This window comes from Pogona vitticeps, chromosome 6 (genome assembly GCF_051106095.1).
Source record: "Pogona vitticeps strain Pit_001003342236 chromosome 6, PviZW2.1, whole genome shotgun sequence".
NCBI classification, from domain to species: Eukaryota; Metazoa; Chordata; class Lepidosauria; order Squamata; family Agamidae; genus Pogona; species Pogona vitticeps.
Genome location: NC_135788.1, coordinates 105,047,909 through 105,072,278, shown reverse-complemented (window position 1 = coordinate 105,072,278; position 24,370 = coordinate 105,047,909). Strand labels below are relative to the sequence as shown.

Genomic DNA, 24,370 nt, shown 5'->3' with positions numbered 1-24,370 from the left:
GTAGTCCAAGAACATCTAGGGATCCAAAATTGAGAATTACTGTATTTGAACAGCCATACATACATGTATTAGAATTTGGGTAAAGTTCCATCCACTTGCTTCACGCTGAGGGCATTGACCTCCTATGTCATTTGCCCCAAAGCAGTGGGTTCTTAGTGGCATACCACGTCTGAAGATGGAGTGTCCTTAGACTCAGCTTAGCCAATGAGAAACCATCTACAGTAATCTTCACTGGTATCTCCACAGATTCTTCAGTTTTGCTGTCTCACAGAAAATATATCTCTGATTATGTGTAATGGTGGATTTTGAAACTACAGAAGACTGCCATTTCTGGGTGCTTATGAAATTGGTATAGTTGGCAAACTGCACTGGTTAGCAAATGACTCCATGACCTAGAACTGGACAGAGGCAGCAAGGCGGCAGGAGTTAATTCCTCACTCGTGCAAAAACCGGATGTTTCAAGAGCAAGCAAGGATTTTTTATCCACCTCTGGCAAATGCTCACATGCAGACTTAAGAGTCTGGCAGGCTCAGGAGGAAGCTGGTTAAGGAACCAACCCACCCTCTTTTTTAACCACCCCTCTGTTCCCAAATCAGGACAACCAGCTGGCTCTAGGAGAATAATTCCAGGGCTTTCCCCCTTCGGCTTTGATCGCAGGGCAGCTCGGGGGTGCTAGAGGGGTGGAATAGATCCGGCCCTGGCCTGCCACTCCTGGCGGCTTGCCTCTCTCGGTGCCAACACATTTCCAGGCTCAAAGCCAGTTCCTTTTGGACTCACATCCCCCTTCCCCAAATTGCCATGGCAACCATCCCCACAGGGAAGCCTATCCAGATTCCCTTCCTCAGCCACCCTGTTTTCTGAAAGGTTCCCCCCCCCCGCCCTGCCCCACACTGGAGAGGCCTTCCCTCAGCAGAGCACCCCTTGACACAAATCTCCGCCAACTGGGAGCCTCAGGGCCAGGTCAAAGCTGAAAAGAAGGGGATAAGGGGGCTGCTGTTTGTCAAGCCTGCAAGTCCCACGCCTTGGCAGGCCAGCCCTGGCGCACAAAAGGACATTGAGAAGTCTCCTTTGCTCACTCTCACACATATACACACCCTTCACAGCACCCGGCATGGGATCTTTTGTTCCCTTCAATGGGAAAAGTTGCCTCACCCAGAGTCCTGGCTCGAGGACCAGCCAAAGCCTCACACGGGTGGGAGGAAGTGGGGAATGGAGAGCTTTTTTTTCCCCCAAGGGCAGCTGCTGGGCTGACACTTGCTTTGCTGGGTCTTTAACAGCTGTGTGACTTAGAAATTCAACAGGTGAGGGTTTCTGCTGCTGCACCACTGAACTAGGACCTGTCATAAAGCTGTTAAAGGTACAAGAAAAATAAAAAAGTCTCTTCCTTAAAAAGACCCTTCATACCCAGCAAAATAAGACCCAGAACTTTAGGGACTATAATCCTCCTCTTAGAACTGCAGGACCGGACTGCAGAACTGGAAGGGACCTTATGGATCATTGAGTCCAGCCCCTCTCAAAGAGGCACAGTGGGGAATCGAACTCCCAACTCTAATCCACTGAGCTATCCAGCAGTTCAATCTAAAAGTTCTCCAAGGTCCCACAGACATTTGAACTTGGACAGCTGGATTCAAAGTCCCAAGTGCTAACTATTACACCATAGGACTTTCTATCTCATACCACAGCTGTGACTTCATTTATAAATGACTACAGTCTTCATATACTGTAGTTTAATCCAGAAAATTCCTAGTGTTTTATTCATTCGTTATGCTTATATCTCACCTCTCCCACTCTCACTTGGTCAGAGTGGTATACATGGTTTTCTTCGCCCTCACTATAACCTGGTGAGGTAGGTCAGACTGAGAAGTATTGCATGGCCCAGGTAACGCATTGAGTTCCATGCCTCAGTGGAACCATACATTTGGATTGCCTAAATCCCAGTCTAACACTGTAACCAGTACAAGGAAATTGTCAGAATCCCAGTTCTGCCAGCATACCTCCATCAGCATAAATTTCAGCTCCAAAGTACTGCAAGTTAAGAAGTCGGCATAGGCATTTGCTATCACACACCATTCACACAACTCAGCACATGACAGCTGTATCTAGCTGACTCCTCAGTCTAGCTAATTGTGGCAATTTGCAGCTGAAATTTATCCCCATAGAATCACACTGGAATAATTTTTGGCTGAATTCCAATCTTCAGAACAGCCCCTCCAAATTTTTACCCAAGGAAATGTGTCTTTTGAGAAGAGGCCAAAGAGAACCAATATTCTGTTCTTTAAAATAGAATAACTATCATATTCTGGCTATGTGCATCCAACCGTTAGGATTAAAATCCACATGGAGAAGAAGGCATTACAAGAGGGTTTTTTTAAATATGTGCTGTTTTTGACTCCACTAAAGTACAATAAAGTGATTAAAGCATGTTTAGGAATAGCTAATCTGAATAGATTCTTAGCACCACTTAACATGGAGCTCTGGCTTCTAGGCCCTTGCACTCTTCAAAGGACAAATGAAATTCCTGTAATACCTTTACAGAACAAAGAATATCCGAGGCTGAAACTTCTTCTCATTGCTGCCAAAACCTTTCCCTCGCCTCGCAACTACTAAAAACATAGGAACTTCACTCTCTTTTGCATTTGGCTGCCCTTCTTTTAAAACAGAAGATGTGCCAATTCCAAGATCATGATGACCCTCCACTTTCCCTCCTTCAGTTTCAAAGCCATTCTTACTTCAAAATAATATACTTCTGTTATTTGATCTGGAGTCACTATTCATTCTCTTCTTCTGCTGTCACACACACACATTTAAAATCACAACTTCATCAGCATTCAGTACAAGGGTTGCAGAGAATAGGTTCATTAACCACCCAACTACAGCAGGGTGGTTAAATTGAGTGGATGAAATATAATCTCCTGTTAAAAGTTTCTGACTGATATAGTATATCCCTCATCTTACAACCCACCCACCATGAAGCATAGTTAGGCCCAAGAGTCTTGGCTCGTAAAAGACAGCCCTTCTGTTTGCTCTCACCACTAGGTTACACTTTCACAGAATCATATAATAATAATTGAGTTGGAAGGAGCCTATTAGGTCATAGAGTCCAACACCCTGCTAAACTTTCTTCTCTATGTACCCAGGGAGACACATTTCCCGCCCTTCCTTCCTCCTTTTAACTACCTGCCTGCTGTTTCAGGAAAGAAGTCAGGGGTTCAAATATCTAGCCCACCCACTCCTCCTGTAAAAATTAAGCCCTTTTATGCCCTGGGAACAGCTGGTTCCATCTAGACCATGGAGGGATTAGCTCTCTCTGTTGCCCAGTGTGGGGTTAAGTGTGTTTGGGGCTTGCTCAAAGGGCCGGTGTCTCCCACGCCCCATGCCTGCTCTGGTGTCTCTTTAAATCAGTTCTTGTTCCCCTCACATGCTCTGCCAAGTGTCCTATTTTTAGAGACACTCCTTGTCTCCAACCCGACCCCCCTCAGCTTGTTTTGCAGCTTCCTTTGCCAGCTTCTCTAAACTTAGGCCAAGTGGGGCCAGGAGCCCAAAACCAACTCCTTAAATCCCCCCTCCCCTTGAGACCTGTCCCCACAGCTTTACATCCTGTCCTGTCTTCCTTACCACAGGGAAGTCTCCATGATCCTAGGAAGTTGTGCACAAGATCACCTTGAGGTCTGGATCCCTGTATGCACACCCACAGAAATATACGACCCAATCTCCTAATGGCCTTCCCCTGACGTTCACTAGCTGCTTCCCCCTCTCCTCACCCAGCCAAAATTGTTCCTCCAGATTCTGCAAGGTATTATCTTGTGCTCCTTGCTTTCAAAGTAGACAGAGAGAAGTTTCTCTAACAGACCGCATATTGGTCTATGCCCAGAGCTCTGCTCTTTTCTTTGGTCACACTCCTTTAAAGTTCAAGAGCAGACGGGAGGAGAATAGCGCAGAAAGGAGGCTGATATCTTTGCCATGCTATGGGCGGGCCAGGAACAACATGTCCTAGAATTGAGTTTTTAAAAAAAACAAGAGGGGGGGAAAGGGGGCTGAGGATGTGCAAGGGAAAGAGAAATGGCAGACGATTTCTTTGGAAGCATCAACATACAGTCAGACTGGTATTTTTGAGAACAGGCACAAAGAACCAGATACTGTAGACCTGAGTCACAGCAAAGCCAAATAGGGATTTTGACAATGGATTTCATGGCCCGCCACCCAATTAGGAGTCAAACTATATGATACAAAGAGCATATTGTTAGAAGTGGGAATTCCTTGAGTGCTGAACGACATCTGCCTGTCTTAGCAGGCGTTTTTCTAATCTGTTCTAGGCTCTCAGCTTGCAAACTAACTTGCTTTGTTTTGTGGTTGGAAGACAAAATAGGGACAGTTGTGGTACTGCACTACTGAAAGATGAATGTGCTTTCAGTTACTGATGGCGTGCTCTCTGTGTCATATAGTTTGAGCTTGGCTGATTAAAGGTGTATTTTGAACACCCCTCTCTCAAAGTTCTTCAGCAGTGAAACAGGAGACAGCTATATGACTGTGGTTTTGTTACTCAGTACTGGAAATATTGCTAGGTCAATCAGTGACGGCTGTTTTGCTCCTGTAAATGGATTGTTGTAAAATGCTTCCTTGTATGTAATGGGGAGTATTAACCCTATCTAATGCACTTAGGCTTGTGAAGGTTTACAGTAAAAAAGAGAAAATGAATACCAACTTCCGCATAAAAAACACAAGAGCCAATACAGCACAAACTAAAATCAGCTACAGAATGGTAATAAACTCCAAGCCCTAGCATCCTTCCTCAGAACAGCTTTCTCTAGATGCTTTTGACTTACCATCATCCCAGCACATTGGAACACCGACTGAGGCTGATGGGAGTGGCCGGTCAAAACATCTGGAAGGACCCTGGTTGAAGAAAGCTGCCTACAGCTTACCAGCCAAAGCCCAATCAATTCTACAAAGGCTTACTGGCTTATGCAGTAATTCCCAGATTGTTTGTCATGAGAAAGTGATTAACAATGCAATCCTATGCATGGCTACTCAGCCATGTGCCCCAGTGTGTTCAGTGGAACTTACCTCCAGATACGTATGCATAGGCTTGCAGCCTAAACAATTAAAAGCTTTCCAGACGCTCAAAATACCTATTTGGAAAGAAGACTGCCTGCTATACCTCTGTAAGATTTACTGATCTGACCATGCATCCTTTATGTTAGCCTTTGATGCACATGAGATGAGCAATAAAGCAATTAAGTTTTCAGCATTTCTATTTGTTGTTGCTGTCAGATGCAGTAAACTCCAACTTATTCAGCACTATGAACAAGTGATGTCCCAAATGTATTATTATTAACAGTCCTGCTCAGCTCTTGAAAACTCAAGGTTGTGGCTTCCTTTATGGATCCAGTCCATCTCATATTTAGTCTTCCTCTTTTCCTGTTGCCTTCAATCTTTAAAAGCATTGTTGTCATTCCAGTGAGTCTTGTCTTCTAATGATGTGGCCACATATGTGCTGAATGATAATTTATTCAGTAATTCCTGATGGACAGATGCTGCAGACCTTGCAACCATAATGAAGAGGCCATCTCTGGTGTCTTAATATGAGGTTTCAGTCAGATTCCTTTCAGTCAGAAGGCATGCTCAGAGAAGTGATTCACACAAAGAATAGGAGGTTCAACACTCCTCTGCAAGTAATTAATACTCCCCCTTTCATGCTGTAGAAATTAAAAATGTCTAGCCTACTAGATTTTCTTTGTCTACAAATCCCATTGCTGCCCCTGCTAAATGGAATTGATGGGAACTGGAGCAGAACAAAATTTGGGAGGCTCACAGATGTCCCGCACCTACTCCAAACCCAAGCTTTTCCACTGGGTATAACAGTAAAACAGGCATAAAATTTAATTCACAAGCAGAACAGTTATTCTCAGCTCTAAGAAGTCTAAAAATGCTGGCTTAGTGGAAAGCCTGCTGAAAGAGGTGAAGTCTTACAATTTTACATTGTTTTCAGAGCTGCAGCAGTGAAAAATATTTGGGCACCTCAGTAGGAATTCAATCTCATATCTGTGGAACCAACACCATCAAGGCCCAACTAGCTTTGTCTGGTCTCATTTTGTGAGGGGGGGATGTTGCTGGTGCTGCTAACAACTTGAAGATCTGTGTTCAAAGATCTATTTCCAGTACTCATCAACAATTCCACATGTTTGTTATATCTATACTTATTGCGGTTTATTCAATACCTGGCAGCCAATCCTCTGATGACAAGTCAGTATCCTGTTTGTTTTCACAGACAGGACTCAGACAACTGAGCATCCTGTATTTCCCTCTCCTTTTCTCCAGTTTATATTTACACAAGCTGAAGATTGTTTGAAAGCCTCCAATAGGTGCTTCCGCTTGCGCAAGGGACTGAGGGTTTCCTTCTGCAACCAGTTGCCAGAGAGGATGCACATACAGAACAGCCATTCTACATGTGCTCTGGAACCAGCTGGAAGCTAAGCTATCCACTTCTCTAGCTTGGGTTCTCAGTATGGTCTAGTAGTGGATAGAATGATGGACTAGGACTCTGGAGAAGAGGGTTCAAATTCCCCACTTGGCAACAGAAGCTCACTGAGGGAGTAGAACTGGTAAAACCACTTCTTAAATACTGGTAACTCACTTATCTTGAAAGCCCTATTAGGGTCGATTCCGATTTGATGGCACAGAACACACACAGGCCATGGCGTTTGCCACAGGGGCATACTTGAAGTCTTAGCAGGTGGTAGAACCTTCCAGAACTTGCACTTCCCTGACAAGCAGTGCAATCCAAACTCAAAGCTATGTTGGGAATGGTGGGTTTGGAATAGGCAAACGCCTCTCAACTAGATCTGTCAGCACAATGGCTGTGCAGGCTGACATCAGCCAGCAGAAGAGCCAAGAAAGGCAGAACATGGGAAGATTGGGGGAAAAGATGAGTTACACCATATCCAAATCCCTCTCATTCCAGACTCACAGCCACTATACTGACACAACCTTAGGCCAGGGCCAGGATAGTCCTAAGTAATTTCCAATACACCCAGGCTGGGAGAGCTTTGGGTTTAGCACAACATCAATTTGTCAAATGTCACCTCAGACATCCCAGAAAGGCATGCATACTCTTCAAAAGTCCAGGATCATATCCGATCCTAGGTAGTGGATAGAGTTGGACTTTGTAGACACACACTGACAATAATAAGGAGGAAGAGGAAGACTGATGAGGAAGGAGTCCCAGCCCAAGCTGTCCTCACTTGATAGCTTACTTGCTGAGTAAAAAAATAAATCAGTAGAAACCTGTCCTATTTCACAGATCCGTACATTTGCATTTGTCTCTGTGTCTCTGTATAAGTGCCTAGATAATCTAGTGTCTTGAGAGGAAGAATGCCTGATTGGTGTTCACTCCTTTGCAGCACTAAAAATATAAATAAAATAATCTGCAATTTTATTATCCTTTTATGGTACCTAAAAGTCTGCCGCCAGAGACAGGCTGCCTCATCCTGAGGCCAGATCCTTTTGCCTGTTGGCCTCTGAGGCTGGGATCAGAATTTTTCTATAAACCTGGCTTGATGCCCTGAGAGGCACAGGAGGAATGAATGATACAGGGTGAATCATGTACCTTATTAAATATATAATTTGCAACATTCCATCTTTTTTGCAACTGATTCTTTGGGAAGGCTGTTTATTTTGTGACGGCTGTTTTGAATAGGACTGTTCTGTTGGACTCTTGTTTAAGTCATCTTGGTCTTTTCATGGCAATAAATCTCATAAATAAATGAAATAAATAGCGAGGTGTGTGTTTGTTCCCTCTCTATAAAATGTCTCTTCCACTGGTTTGCAGATTGTGCATTCTCTTTGTGTATGCTGTGTTCCTAACATGAGGAATGCCATGTTAACTCCACAGCTGCCCTCAAAAAACCTGCTACCCAAACCCAGATATTTGTGTGTGAGAGAGTACTGTGTTTACTCACTGGTGAAAAGAAAGCATTTTTCACATGTTCAGAGGCACACACACTCTGTGAATTCATGTGGATCACCATAGGAGATGATCCAAGCTACCATGTGTCATAACCAGATCAAAAGGATCACTCAATGAATTGGGACACACAGGACAAATAAAAGGAAGTCGCCATGCAGCTCATAGTTAAAATTAGGGGATTCACTACCACATGGTGTAGCCTCTGCAAAAGAGGGCATACTTTTACTAGCTGTGCAGAAGTGGGAATTTCGACACAGAGAGTTTACATGATAAACTATGAGACAATTTCTACTTCCACACAACTGTTAAAGGTACAGGAATCTGTTCTCTTCTTTGGGGGGTGGAGACATTTTATTCCACACATTGTGATGATAGCCACAATGGATGATATTGAAAAGGATTAAACAAATTCATGGAAAACAGGGCTATCAAAGACTACCAGTCATGATGGCTGTATGGTTTCCTTTAATATCAGAGGTTTGCCCCTCAATATCAGATGAAGGAGAAAAGTGCCTCATATCTTGCTTCTAGATTTCCCACAGGTAACAATTGGCTCAAGTTACAGAATGCCAGATTTCGGTTGAATATCAGGAAAAACTTCCTAACTGTTAGAGCAGCACACCAATGGAATCAATTACCTCGAGAGGTGGTGGGTACTCCCATACTGGAAGCATTCCAAAGAAACTTAAGAGAACTACCTGGCAGATACCCTTTCATTTGTATTCTTGCATTGAACAGAAGATTGTATAGTACCTAATGGCCTTATAGCCTTTCCAGCTTCATTATGCTATGATCTGACACACCAACTGTGGAAAGAATACTGGACTAAATAGACATTTGGTCTAATCCAGCAGGATCCTCTTGTGTGCTCATGTACAATGTACCTTTGCTTTGATTAAGGTCAGGCCCAGACTAGATATCACTTTAAATTCTTTTAATATGAGAATGGTTTTGTTGCTGCTGTTGCATCAGTTAAGGAGAGGGCATTGATCAGGTACACAATCAGGGTAGAAACAGAGGCAGTGTGATTTAACACTTTCTTCTCCTACACTAATCCTAAAGAAACTACTGTATTCTGAAACTGTTACAGTATTTGCACGGGGAAGAAACTCCTATTGACATCACCTCAAGATGGCCATGTGAAGTAGTAGATAGCTGTGTAGAAAAATACATTTTAGCAGGTGTTACTTGTCTTGCAGTTGTCTCTTCCATACAATCATGAAGCCTTTTCCTCCATTTCATGTGGCCACCCTGCTGCCAATCAAGGAGGCTTTCATCAAAGTAAAATCAGCTTAAGAAGAAGGATCTTACTTGGGACCTTCACAAGAATTAACAGGGTTAAATCCTCCCCTCTATTCTTACTATGACACAGACACTCCATTATCAGCCACACTCAGCTGATTCAACAGGGAGGGACACCCCCCTGGACTCCTGTACCTTAGAGACACAAAAACACACTTAAATTGTATGTTTTGGCCCTCGGTTTCGGCTTAAGGTCAGTATCAATAACACACTTGGTTGTGGCAGAGTTGAGGTAGCCTTTAATAGCTGTGCCTCAGAGGAAGCATCTTCAGGCTCTCCTCCCAAGATATTTCAACAAAGAAGTTGTGAGGGGCCTAAAGGGTGCTCAGCAAATGAGCACAGAGAAGTGTGTGTCTTTGGCTGACGACAACCCACACTAGGATTAATCCAGGATGCAAACAGTGCAGGGACTAACAGGTTTGACCAGACAGGCATGCCAAAAGAATGTGCCAGGCAAAACAGTCCCGCCCAGCCCTGTCAGAAAAAGCAACATTTAAGTGGGTGGGTGAGGAACAAGACGCAGCCACTAGCTGTGAGATGTGAGAAAAGCAAGAAGATCCAAGAGAAGGAGAAATCTTCTGGGGCTGTCCGGATGGTAGTTTTACACCTCAGCAGCATTTCGTTAGGTTTCTGTGCGATTTAACATGGGGAAAGGCATGTAGGCAGACATTTCGTATCATAGCAGGACTTATGACCCACCAAGTTAAACACATAGCTATGTACTAGCAACCTCCCTAGATTAAGAGATTCGGTTGGGGCTCCGGTCTGAGTTGGGATCCAGGCCAAAAACTGTGGAAATGTGTACTATCAAGCCACAAGAAATGTATAGTAGATTCTGAATTCATCAAATTATTCAGGGCTATGTTGGGGTAGCAACAGCGATCAGAAGATAACTTGGCAATGAGTTCAGGAGTATAACCACAATTCTAGGGAATGCAGGATCATAACAAAAGCGGACATTTACAAGGTCACGTAACCAGTTTTTATTTATTACACCACTCTCCCTTCAAAAATCTCTGGGGAGTTTCCATGGGCACGGCCGACCCCTTTGACTCTCAAAACAGTCTTATGAGGCAGGACAGACTGAAAAAACAGTGACGAGGAAAAGGCTGGTAAGTGATTAAATACATACCCTTTCTGTTATGTTGGTTTTGGTACCGTCTTTCTGTACCAAAGGGACACTCAAAAAGTATGTGTGTGTCCACAAATAATATGTACATGTGTGCATGCATATATGAACAAAATAACGATTCTAAAAGCAACACCCAAAATAGCCACAGCTGCAAGGAAAACAAAGGAGGGAATTAAAAAACAGAAATAATAACAGATGAAAAAACAGAGAATTATTGGGAACTTTCACTAAACAATTCCCTCTAAAATGTAAAAGTCTTAACTTTGAAATTGTTAAAGGAGAGACTGACTGAATCTCCTTCACGATGCTGTTCCATATTTTAAGGACTACAATTCAGGGGCTCCTGTAGCCTCAGTTCTGTGTACACAGGATGGGGCTCCAGAGGTTTATTTCCCTTGCTAAAATATCCCAGATCTCCTCACTGATTTGTCAGTTCTCATCATTTCTTGTAGTTCTTTTCTTTAACACAGTACTTGAGAAATGCCAATCATGAAGACAGCTGCACTGTCCTTTGTTAAAATGGAGGGTAGCCTTTGGTCCTGTTGTAGGATTGTAAATACAGCTTTTTCTCTCTCTTCTGTTTTGCTCCACAGACATCTGTGAGCCACCTCTATTTCCCTCACAGTGCTGTGGTGGTACATTCTGTAGTACTGTACAAGTGCGTATTATGACAGCGCCCATAGCTATGCTCCAAGGAAAGTCCAACAATGCAAAATTTTGCATGTTGAGCTATGTGAAGAGACCAGCTCTAATCATTTTTATCTTTACCAGGGATATGTTTTATGTTCTGGTTTTTTGTTATTTGTAAAACAGATGGGTCTTAACTGCTAATTAAAGAACAAGCCACCCTAAAATGTTTTGCTTTATAAGAGGTATAATTCATAATAGCATAATTTTGCAGGAAAATCTATTTCCCCCATAGCTATTCTGTGGATTGCAGCTAAACTCAGAGGGAACAGATGGCCCCAAAGGATGGAAAGTAATGTCATTATTTCTGATAGTACTATGATTCTGAGAGTCTGGGCCCCACCACACCATTGCACAGAACTGCATGGTTCCTGTTCATTTGTATGGAAGAAAGTAAAAGGAGATGCTTAAGGCCTTCTTTAGGATGGGGCTAAACCTGATCATCAGGTAATGGAATTTCTAGGCAGCGATTTGAATCCAAGTCTCCTCTACTCGTAGAGCAACACCCCAAAAAATGAGATCGCAAGAACTCAGTTTCAGGTTTCCTTTCAAAAACTAGAATACTCTAGTGAAGGAGAGCCGACCACTCTCCCAAGCAGTCTTACTTTTATTGTTACAGCATCAAGCCATATATATAAAACAAAATTAAATACAGAGCTTCAAGTACTGACATAGACTGCAAAAAGCCAAATCAAATAAGCAAAAAGCAATAAAGCTACAAATATAACAATGTAATACCAATGTCTATGTTTGGCTATCTATTCTGGCTACTATGGCATGCTGCCCAAAATTTCGCTACCAGCTCTGTAGTAATCCAATTTTGATCAATTAACAATTGGTTACAGTAGTCCGAGTCTGATTGGCTTGTCATGTCTTTTAAGAGAGGTGTAATATATTTTCCTCGAATCTTCTTATGCCTGTTACATCTGAGCATCATATGCTCAATGGATTCTATCTCACCAGATCCACAAGGGCAGAGTCTCTGTTCCCTTGGGATCTTCTTAAACCTGCCTTCCAACACCGCTGAGGGAAAGGCCTCACATCTAGCCAGAGTAAAGGCTTTCCTAAACTTATATGTCTCAAGTTGTGATAAATAGGCCATGGGAAGCAAGCGATATTTGTGTGTGTCTATCGCTCTAAGGTTGGGGCATCTACCGAGATCTACCTTTCCATGTCCATTATTCTCTGCTGATTTTGCTTCATCCCATTGCATACTCAGTATTGACTCCCAAGCAGTCCATTCCAGTACTGAACTGCTCTTACTGCCAAGACACTCTTCCTAATGTTTAGGCAACATCTCATTTCTTGTCATTTGAACCCATTATTACAGTCCTAGTGTCTGGAGCTAGAAAAAACAAGCTTGCTCCATCTTCCACATGACAACCCTTCAAGATATTTGAAAACGGCTATGACCTCCCGTTCTTTTTCTTCTTCTAATATATATGCTTTTTTTAAAAATACAGAATTTTGTTTCAGTTCCACTTGATCAGGGTTCTAACATTACCTCTGGAGGTGTTTATCCTAAGATAAAGAAAATTCTGGAGCAAGATCTAGTGCCACGCAGGAAAATTTACTTTTTTGAAATAGGCACACACAATTGAAGCAGAGCTTGGAAATCAGCTGTAATGAATTATTTACTTATAATAAAATTCCTCCTACAATACTTAACACATAACCAACTTATATTAATAATAATGAATAACATCAGTATTTTGTGTTGTAACTATCTTAGTTATTTTTATAGTTCCAGGAGATGTAACAGCTATTTTGTATCACAAGTCAGTGGCTTGCAGCATTTCAATAAGTTTTCCTCCGTCCAAAGTAACTAAAAGGAACGCCTAAGAAATTTTTTGTTTTCACACAAAAGGAAAGAGATAGTTTTTTAAACTGTAATTATAGCAATAATGAACAATCCTTTGGCTTTAGAGCTGTAACTAGTTTAGTTTTTTAAAGTAAATTTCAAAATTTAAAGATGGTGATTTAAAATTTCCATTCTATGCATACTTACCGTATTTGCCAGCGTATAAGACGACTGGGCGTATAAGACAACCCCCCCCAACATTTCCACTCAAAATATAGAGTTTGTTATATACTCGCCGTATAAGACTACCCCCTCTTCCGCACACCTTCCACACACCAAATAAAAGGTGCTATTCATTGTCACCATTGTACGGGCCGCAGCGCGACTGCAGTACCTCCAGCCCACGCCTGCATCTCCCTGTGACCGGCACTAGTGCACAAGTGCGCATATGTGAGCTCTGCGTAGACAAGGGGCGGGGCGGAGCACCACTGCTTCCCGCCAAGCAGAACGGGCCGGTCATGTTGAAAAGGCTGTCACCCCTGTCTCGCTGCTGATGCTCACTGCCGCTGCGCTGGATACCGCACGATACTGGATGGTATGTAGAATGAGGTGGGCAGGCATCAGGAGGCTATTATGAGCACCGGGCGAGCATCGGAAGGCCACTATGGACAGCTATGTCTATCCCAGCTGAAGTGCACCCGGCATATAAGATGACCCCCCCACTTGGAGGCATGTTTTTCAGGGCAAAAAAGTAGTCTTATATGCCAGCAAATACAGTATTTAGGAGTTAGCTACAGAGACAGCAGTGGAACCTGTTATGTGCTGTCAAATCACTTCCAACTTACAGCAACCCCATAAATTAATAATTGCTAAAATATCCTATTGTTAACAGTTGTGCTTAGCTCTTGTAAACTAAAGGCAGTGGTTTCTTTTATTGAGACAATCCATCTCATGTGCACACTTCCTCTCTTCCTGCTGCCTTCAGATTTTCCCAACGTTACAGTACAGTATTGTCTTTTCCATTGAGTCTTGTCTTCTCACAATGTGTTTAAAGTACAACTGCCTTAGTTTAGTCATTTTGCTTCTGAGTTCAGGCTGGTTCCATTCAAGCAGCTACTTGTTTATATTTCTGGCAATCAACCTGTTAAGTTATCCTCCAACATTGATTTTTTCCCCCGTCAACTTGCTTCATTGCAGTTTTTCACATCCCTACACAGTAATCGGGAGTACCATAGCATAGATGTTAGGTCTGGTCTCCACTGACACTTGTGCACCTGATTACCTATTCTAGTTCCTTCACAGCCGCCCTTCCAAGTCTCAGTGTTCTCATTAATTGGCTGCACTCTCCTTTTGGACTGATAACTTAATCAAAATACAGAAAAAATTCAACAATTTCACTTTTTATGCTGTTATAATTAGGTAAAGATTCCCCTTGACATTTAGTCCAGTCATGTCCAACTCTAGGGCGCGGTGCTCATCCCTGTCTCCAAACCATAGAGCCAGCGTTTGCCTGAAGACAGTTTCTGTGGTCACGTGGCCAGTTCATCTAGACACAGAATGCTGTTACCTAAATAGGCAGTACCTATTTATCTACTCTGTTGGGAGCTGGGACAAGCAACGGGAGCTGTTATAATTAAAGTCATGTAATTCTTCTGTAGTCATTACTTTTGCCTTCTTAAGTAATCCTGCTTTTGCACTTTCTTGTTTTACGTTAGCTAGTTGTCATTTCAAGTCATTGCTGCTTTCTGCCATATTATGATTTATCTACATATGGGCCAATGTCTTGTTGCTTAGTGTAGTAAATCATCCTCAAATAGGCCTTCTCTAACTACCATGTTTCCCCGAAAATAAGATCTTCTTGGAAAATAAGCCCTAGTATATGTGGGGCAGGAAGCAAGTTAGAACTGGATATGGAACAAATGATTAGTTCAAAATTGGGAAAGGAGTATGACAAGGCTGTATATTGTCTCCCTGCTTATTTAGCTTATATGCAGAATAAATAATGTGAAAGGCCGGACTGGAGGAATCCCAAACTGAAATTAAGATTGCCGGAAGAAATATCAACAACCTCAGATATGCAGATGATACCACTCGGAGGGCAGAAAGTGTGGAGGAATTAAAGAACCTCATAATGAGAGTGTAAGAGGAGAGTGCAAAAAATGGTCTGAAGCTCAACATCAAAAAAACTAAGATCATGGCCACTGGTCCCATCATCTCCTGGCAAATACATGGGGAATATGGATCTTGGGCTCCATGATCACTGCAGATGGTGAGAGCAGCCCCGAAATTAAAAGATGCCTGCTTCTTGGGAGGAAAGCGATGACAAACCTAGACAGCATCTTAAAAAGCAGAGACATCACCTTGCTGACAAAGGTTCGCATAGTCAAAGCTATGATTTTTCCAGTAGCGATGTATGGAAGTGAGAGCTGGACCATAAAGAAGGCTGACCACCAAATAATTGATGCTTTTGAATTGTGGTGCTGGAGGAGGCTCTTGAGAGTCCCCTGGACTGCAAGGAGAAGAAACCTATCGATTTTGAAGGAAATCAACCCTGAGTGCTCACTAGAAGGACAGATCCTGAAGCTGAGGCTCCAATACTTTGGCCATCTCATGAGAAGAGAAGACTCCCTGGAAAAGACCCTGATGTTGGGAAAGTGTGAGGGCAAGAGGAGAAGGGGACAACAGTCAAAGGATCAGATGGATGGGCAGTGTCATCGAAGCTACCAACATGAATTTGACCCAACTCCGGGAGGCAGTGGAAGACAGGAGGGCCTGGTCTGCTCTGGTTCATGAAGTCACAAAGAGTTGGACATGACTTAATGACTAAACAACAACAACGATTTTTCTGGATGCTCGCAATATAAGCTCTAACCCCAAAATAAGCCCCAGTTAAGTAAAATCTCGCCCTCCACCCTTGTGCAGCAGCCAGAAGAATACATGGCTATTTGAATAAATGTACAGTAGATTGGTGTACATGAAAAAAATAAAATATCCCTTGAAAATAAGTCCTAATGCTTCTTTTTTTTTTTTTGAGTAAATATTAGCTACATAATAAGACAATGTCTTAGTTTTAGGAACACAGGGTATACAAAAGGATACTGTAATTAGAGTAGGCCCAGATGAATCCATGAAACTTACAAAAGAGTTGGCTCACCAAATCCCCCTGGATCTATAGGCCTTTCTAGTACAATTTTACTAGGCTAAGCAACAGATTTTGGCCACTATGTTTTCTTCCACCAATTTTCACTTCTCCACCTAAATCTAAAGAATCTACATAGAGTCTGTGGGATCTACTTTTAGATCCCAAAATTAGAGCGGGACCTTTGTTTGAAAGCTTTTCTTTTTTGAAATCTGGGTGGGAAAAGAGCGGTTGGAAAGCTAGAGTTTGCTTAAAGTTCCTGAGGAGGAGTAAACTGAAATTTGAATCTGGGTACCCTGTCGCTAATTTAAAAGAGGAAGGGGGTGACCAAGGGAAAGAATGAGGTAACTAACAGAAGAGAACATCAATCTTCCTGGGAAACCAACCCTTCCGTCTTTGCAACTCTTCTCTTTATTATCTAAGAATTGCCTAAGAGCACGTGCAGAGGCTTTCAGCCTAAACCAAACTAACGAGCAGAGATCCAGCGTCCTAGGCGGATGTCCAGAGAGACCGCCACGAAATTCCTATTTTAAAAAATGACGCAGAACTCGATTGCTAATCGGAGTACGATCTTGTTTACTACCCGCCTCAGAAACGCACCCACTCTGCATATGCTCGGAGGCACCGCCTTCTTCAGGGCGCAGACTCAAAAAAAAAACACAGGTGCTTCTTTGGGCCAGTCGTCGAGTTTAAATGAAGAAGCGACACGGGGATTTACTAGGGAGGCTGAAGGGCGCTGTTGTTGTTTTTTATTCCGGATTAGCTACTACGGATTTAATTCGGCTCATCTGCTTCATTCCGGCAGTGGCCCCTAAAGCTGGGCGGGGAGGGAGGGAGGGAGGGGGTGAAATGGCGGGAACCTCGCCCGGCAGGGGGCGCAGGATCGTCGCCTCCCATATTGTTTGCCAGCCTTTTGTGTTTGCACGTACACCTCCTCCCCACGCCCCCCTACCCAAGAGGAAAGTATTTTGCAATCGAATCGAACCGAAATTGGCTGGCTAAAAAAGGCTCTGAGGATCGAGGAGGGGTGGTCTTTGTAGGGATCCCCCTTTGTTACCACTACGATTTGGGGGGAAAGATGGTTGCCACTGTCTCCTCTGTCCCTTCCACCACCCCCTCCCCCGCGATCGCCTCTTCCCGCCCCTTCTCCCACCCCCTTTTTTTTTCCCTTTCCTTGTTGGCAATCTGGATTGGCAGAGGCGGAGCTGGTGGGGGGGAGGGGATCTGGGGGGGAGGGGTCTCTCTCTCTCTCTCTGGGGGTGGGGGGGGAGGTGGTGTTTGCAGTCAGAGAGTCAAAGGCAAGTGAAGGTGGAAAGACCGACGGAGCGGCGAACGCGCGGGCAGCAGCAAGGGAGGCCGACCCAGCACGCAGAGACAGACGCACGGACAGTGGGTACCCCCCAAAAGAAAGGAAAAAGGGGGGGTGTGGAGGTGCAGGGAGGGAAGGGGGTGTCCGTTTGCAAAGCGCGGCGGTTCTACTGTTTCTCTCCACCCCCACCTTCTCCCTCCTCGCGTGTTTCTCCCCGATTCCTTCTAAACCCCCCCAAGGGAGGGAGCAGAGATAGGTTACCAGATGTTGACAAGTTTATAGGGGATTAGATGCTTCTGATTGCACAGTAACCCTCCTCCCCTTCCTTGCTCATCCCCTCCCCCAGATCGACTGCTTTTCTATACCCCAGGAGCTATTTTTTTAAAAAAGCCCCTCACCTCTCCTGCAAAACGAAGGAATATTTCCGTGCTGAGCGATTAGATAGGATTAGTGCCCCCCCCAATACACACACACACACACCAAGAGAGGACCTCTTCCCTTCCCACCCGCGCCCGCCGTGAGCTGGTTTGATTTGATTTCCTGCCTGCTTCCTCGATTCGCTTTGCGACTGACACAATCCACAGACTCAAATGTCAAATGGAAAAACACTCCGGGTGGGAGGCACCCTCCTTCCTCCTTAAACCCACCCCATCCCCAACAGCCTTGGAAGGACCAGATTGCTGGAATGTATGGGGAGGAGAGGCGAGGAGGAGGAGAGGGTACCGCTACTACTGTGACCACTACCACTACACTACTATGTGAAATGGGGGGGGGGGGGTCTGGCAGGTTGGAGGAGGGAGAGATTGAGGGACTGGAGAAGGTTGGGCGGCTGATGGGGAAGGGATTGGTCGGGGAGGAATGGTTGCCTTCTGCTCCAGAAAAGGGATTAAGCAGATTGTGGGGTGGGGGGAGAGCAGAATTGGGGAAGTGGGATTTGCTCAGCTGGGATTCCTGGATTCTCTTGGAAAGGAGTGCGGTGAATGGGAAAAGTGGTTATAGCATGTGTAAGTATGTGTCAGACAGACAGCCTGCCCACCCACCCAATGCCGCTGGATTCAGATCCCATTTCTACAAAGACAGTAAGTTGCAGCAGGCAGAAGCATGGAGGTGGAGCTTGAAAGTCAAGGCTCGCTGAGGTTGTGTACATGGGAAGGGGTGTGTGGAGAGCAGGATGTGCCAGAATTATCTTGTGATGTAGAGGATTGAGTTCTGGGAAGGTACGTCAGGAACTCCTAGATTGTCAGTCCAGAGTGTGGTGGCATAGGGTGCAGGGGGCTATTCTTGTGGGCAAGCATGTTGTCAGGTCTCCAGGCCCCTCTTTTTCTATAAGGGCAGTGGATTTGGGAGCTGAGAGTTGCAGAGGAGTGAGCTTGGATGCCTGGGAGATGTATATGGTATGTACTGGTTTTATTTATCGGGTCAGAATAGAAGGGTCATCAGCTGAGAACAGGTGGATTTGCATCTCGGGGAGAGGAATTAACTTAGAGCTGTGGGAGAAGACACAGGCAGGACTTGGGTTCTATTGCAGCTGTGGAGATATAAAATGGTCCGAAAAGGAGGGGTTTTTTGCACAGGGGAGTCTGGAAACTGGTGAAGTCCAAAGCTCAGATTCCCTTGTTTTGGGAAGGGAGTATTTAGTGCCTTCCTAGGTCAAGAGGGTCAGCTGGGATAGGAAGCTGCCCAACCCATGCAACAAGGAGAGCAGGTTTTGTGTGTCACTGTGTGCTCCTGGAGCCAAGTCTGGGGAGGTTCTTCATGTGGTCTGGGCTGCAGCTGTGCAGTGTGCCAACATGTGTTTCCAGCTCTTCTGTGTGGGTGCCAGCTGTTCTGGAGTTACCTCCCGACTCTGTGTCTGGTTTTGGGCACTGGCAACTGGTTCCCTAGTGGTCTCAGTTGTGGCACTCACTTGCAGTCCTCACCATCCCATCTTACTTCTTTGCTATACACTAGGATGTCACGGGGACCCTGCTTCCCCTGCATGCACCTCATTGGAGGTCAGCAGAGCTGTCCTGGCTCATCGGCAACCTCGCAACGACCCCCTTGACCAGACTAGATGAGGAAGGAAGAATCAAGAAACACAGACCTTGCTCACTAGCCCATTACAAAGGCAGCTGTGGTAACACATGGATTATTTGGAGTGGCAGGCACAGAAGGGAAGCAGGAATTGATTCTGCTTAAGATATAACCCTACACACCACATGTTGCATAACTCAGGCTGTTATTAATGTCATTATTATCATTGTTTGCTTTGAAATTCCAGCACACTGATTCTAGGTCAGGGCCTAGGTGTGTGACTACAGCCTTATGAGCCACAAATATTTAATACAGTATTACACTTTTTTCAGAGAGGTAGCTATACTTGGTTCAGCATCTTTAACAAAAGAAAAAAAGTTTTTAAAAGTCTCGTGCCACCTTTAAGATTGACAGGTTTATTTAATAAGAGCTCTGTGGACCGGAGTCCACATCTTTGGGCACAGGAGAAGACATGGGCTTCCCACTTTCCCTCCAGTGACCTCAAGATGATGTACATGTCCCTTCCCTCACTTTATCCTGGCCCAAGGGAGTTTCATAGCTTTATGGGGACTTGAGCCTGCATCTCCCAAAGGCTAGTCAAGCACTCCTAACTACTACACTATGTTGATTAACAATGAGCCAGACAAAGTCCAGCATGATTTGTTGGCTGACTGGCCCACCATAGACTCACTAAAACCTGTTTTTGCTGCTGGTTTGGGACCTTAGCAGTGAAAAGAAGCTGACAAGCATATGGCAGGCTATGTATAACGTGGTTCCTTATGCTTTGTTGTCATTTAAAAATGATGTTGGCAAGACTCCAACAAGCATTTGGTAGAAGTTTTGGTGGGATGTAGTGCGGGTGGGACAGAACTTGGAAAAGTTGCTTTCTGGATCAAAACTCCCAGAATCTCCTGGTCAGCAAGGCCATGAAACCTGGGGGATTCTTGGACTTGGGCTTAAAAAAAAATTTAAAACTTGGATGGGGTGTAAAGCACCACCTCTGGGTATGCTCAAAAAGCATCTGTATTTTAAAAGTCTATCTGTAAAGAGAAAGCGGGCTTTAAAGTCCTTGGGAAGGGAGGAGAGAAACAGGAAGAATGGGACCACACCTCTTTTTACTATTTAAGTAGTATTTAAGCATTGACATCTAAAGTTTCATGCAGCACCTATCATGCTGCATTGACTCAGCAGATAGAAACCACTGTGCTCTGTGTGCTTTTAGCCGTTGTATGGCAGGCTTGCATTCAACAGGAGACATTTCCTCCTAGAAGAAGCATTTCTGTGCCAGGCAAGAGTGTACCTGTTGGACTTCTGGCTTGTCATTCAGCCAGTGAAGACACTATCACTGCCAAAGAGGCAACAGAGGAGGAAGAGAAAACTATGGAAAAGATGAGGCAAAGGCTCCAGAATATTTCCTCTTGGGAGCCCTGTCCCCCCGATGCTTCATGATGCTCCCCCAGTGCTTCATTTTCTCAGAACCAGGGCAACCCATTTAGGAGGTACAGATCCCCAGTTTTTCTGTCCTACTTTTATAAACCCTTCTTTTGCAGCTTTGAAACTAAGGACAGTGGGATCTGGATTTCCTGGCTTCAACCCTGCATTTCATGGTGCCCATGTGGGCTGTATCTCTTCCGTATGCAGAGGCTTCTTCAGTGGTGGCTAGAGGAATTATCTTCTGGATGCCTGTTCTTTGGCAGCCCCGTTAAGGGCCCCAGAGTGACAAGGAGCTCCCGGGCGAACTGGATCGTTGCCCTTGTCACGGTGATCAAAACAGCTATTTATGGCCCAGGAGGGGGATCCTTGGATGGAGCCCAAAGTGGAAACCAGCCACAGCATTTGGAAGAGAGAGCCTAGGAAAGTAGGGAACTGCTTGTACTTGTGGGCTTCTAGCAGTCCTACTTTAATACTGGTGGTAGATGAAAGATCAACAAGTGATCAAACAGGGCGGTGGCTTCTCATTTTCTTTTCTTTATCACAAAAGCTTTAAATCTCACTTTTTTCTCGAGAAGCTCAGGAAGGTCTATGTGCTTCTTCTCCTTCCCATTTTATACTCCCAGCAGTGCAGCGAGATAGGATGTTTAGGGAGAGTGAGTGATTAACCCCATTTGGGATTTATATTCCCTGTAGAATGCCTAGTTGTTAGTCCATGTGTTGGGTTAAACCCTCTGTGCCTAAGGATGGGAATGGGAAGTTCCATCATGCAAAAGGTCCGGATGTCTAGGTTTTAAAGAGTGCAGTTCATTGTGTTGGGGATCTAGATGTGTGCATGTGTGCACACATGCATGTCTCTGTTCTTAAGATGCCCAGGGGCAATGCCATTTAACTCTTTGCCCAACTCCAAGACACATCAGGATATGTACGGGCAGAGTGTACACAAACATACCGCAAACTCAGTGTATGGAACTGCACAAAGTTCTGCAAAGGGCTTTACAATGGCTACTGGCCCCTTCCTGAGGATTAACAACTCTGTGTAACAGATTAGGCCAAGAGCTATTCTGCACTGGATGGCTGCAATATCAAGTGATGATGGCCATGTGTGACTGAGCAATCATCTTTCCTATTCTTGAGACTGAACTTCCATTTGTGCCCCAGAGATGGTGGGGTTTTGGTGGCATATTTTTGTGCACTCAGTTGCCATCCTCAGATGTGCAACACTGAAGACCTACATGCTTATTTATTTTATTTATTTATTTAACTTAACTTATCCTGATGAAAAGGTTCTGCTGAGGGCTTACTTTTGGATAAATGTGCATTAGACATAGATATGCCTTTGTGTGAAAATCAGCCCCGAGAGAAAGTAAGAGTTATTTTCACACGGCTACCCAGTGAACATTGCAGGTTTGGTCCATTTCACATGTACTTACTGTCCATTTCACATGTACTTCGTGCTACGTGAGGTCAGGATGGATAGCTTTAAGTTTCAAGAAAAAAACTGGTTGAGATACTGATTTATATTTTTGAAACTTATACTCAGCATAAGCAACCTACATGGTGGATATAATAGAACTATTACTTTATTAATTCAATCAGTTTCTACTCTCACAATTGCTATATTTAAGCTTTATATATCTTTTGGATAAGTGTAACTAAAATATACAGACTTAGATCCAGATTAAAATTGAATCCTTTGTGAATTTCTCTGGAGACTGGCTCCATTAAACCAGAACGGACTTTCTCTGAAGTAGACACGTATAGTTGTAAGTTATTTGCAGCACTTACCGTATTTTTCCATAAGACGCACCAATTTTTTAGGAGAAGAAAACAGGAAAATATAATCTGTTTTCTTCGCTCCATAAGACGCACAGACGTTCCACCCCCCTGTTTTGTGGGAAAAAAGTGTGTCTTATGGTGCGAAAAATACGGTAATACCAGTTTGCATACTTTGGAGTAAAGTCATGAAACAGAAAGAGGTTCACATAACTTCGGATTGATCCAGTCCATCAGTTTGACGGTTAAGAGAGCCTTTACATAGTTAGGGACATGAGTGAGACCTCAGGCTGTTATGAGTGAGCAGATGTCCTTCAGATGTTTCTGCCACTAGTCAGAGATGGGAGCTGCAGTTCAGAAGCATCTGGATGGCCATAGCTGATTTGTGGGTGCAGTCCTGTGCATTTTAAAAAATAATTTCTGTACTCAATTTTTTAACAAATGAAAGAATCATGCATGTTCTTTGAGAAGTTGCTTTGAGCAAAGTGAAATTTACTTCCAAGGAATTGTGTCTCATAAGACAGTATAGTATCTGGGTATAGTTTTCAATAAACATAGGCTGATAGCTGGTTGTTTCTTACTTTTGTTTAATAAATTTGTATTCTACCCCAAAATGGTACCGAAAGCAGATGACAAAATCAAACCCGACTAAAAACATATATAAAGCATAAGAGCAAATTAAAAGCGCATCCAGAAAAAGAGGCAAAGTCCTTCTCAACTGTAACCGAGCATCTATGCCAAAGGCCTCCCTAAATAAAAAGGTCTTTGCCTGCTGGCAGAAGGATAAAAGAGAGAGGACCAGTTTACCCTTCTTTGGGAAGGAGTGCCAGAATCTGGGAGAAACTCCTGAAAAAGCTCTCTCATGTCCTCATTAAACAGCAGTAGGACTCCTAACGGCATTAAAATCCGGGCATGCTCCTAAGGAAGGATGCAGTCTTTCAAAGCTACTAGTCAAAAGTATGTTTTGCCCATGGGGATTGAAAGTAAATATGCATTTCGTTTGATTAGCAGATTCAGTAATACCGTGTTTCCCCAAAAATAAGACAGGGTCTTACATTAATTTTTGCTCCATTAGGAGCATTAGGGCTTATTTTCAGGGGATGTTTTATTTTTTTCATGTAGAACAATCTACATTTATTCAAATACGGTCATGTCTTCTGGTTGCTGCACAAGGGTGAAGGGCGGGGTTTCACTTAACTGGGGCTTACTTTTGCGGTAGGGCTTATATTACGAGCATCCTGAAAAATCATACTAGGGCTTATTTTCAGGTTAGGTCTTATTTTCAGGAAAACAGAGTATTCATAATATGAGAACAGAACGTACAGGGTTTAGACCACTAGAGAGCATATAACAAGAGGACAAGATCACCACATAATCTCCATAGATGATCTCAGTAAGATAATTAGCACCTGCAAAGACTCCAGTCATTATAATATTTAATCTCAGAAGTCTGGGGTTCTCTCACAGATTTCATTTCACCAGAGGAGAGTAGCTTTCCACTCAGATGGGGAACATAAGACCCTCTGTGTGTTGTTGGACTATTAACTCCCATTAATCCTACCCAGTGAGGAATGATTGTTGTCACCATCCTACAAAATCTGAAAGGGCACATCTCCCTGCCTCGTTGAAGTCAGTCTGTTGATAGATCTGATTTAAGAGTCTATAAGAATAAACAGGAACATGTTCATACTTAATTCAGATTTCCGTTTCAAACAGTTAAGCCCTATACAGCTAAATATATATATATATATTTCACCCTACACAGTGAGAGAATTCTGCATATATTAAGCAGGAACCTAATATTCTAGCTGCCT

At 43.8% G+C, this 24,370-nt stretch overlaps 1 protein-coding gene and 1 long non-coding RNA gene across 10 annotated transcripts in view; both read left to right on the top strand.

Annotated features, from left to right (window-relative positions):
- The first annotated feature begins 9,805 nt into the window (after window positions 1-9,805).
- On the top strand, window positions 9,806-15,891 carry LOC140708482 (uncharacterized). The gene is made up of 2 exons (XR_013537620.1): window positions 9,806-10,380; window positions 14,872-15,891. It is a non-coding gene; the product is annotated as an uncharacterized LOC140708482 (long non-coding RNA).
- Window positions 15,892-17,284: 1,393 nt separating this feature from the next.
- Window positions 17,285-24,370, top strand: part of NDRG2 (NDRG family member 2) — a 43,164-nt gene continuing 36,078 nt past the window's right edge. For 6 of the 9 annotated variants that reach the window (XM_020807355.3, XM_020807353.3, XM_078378131.1 and 3 more), the window contains exon 1: window positions 17,285-17,416. The gene's annotated coding sequence lies outside the window, so the exon portion shown is untranslated. Of the gene's footprint in view, window positions 17,417-18,514; window positions 18,731-24,370 lie in introns of those variants that run through there. The other 3 variants (XM_078378132.1, XM_073004495.2, XM_020807350.3) reach the window with 2 other exon arrangements.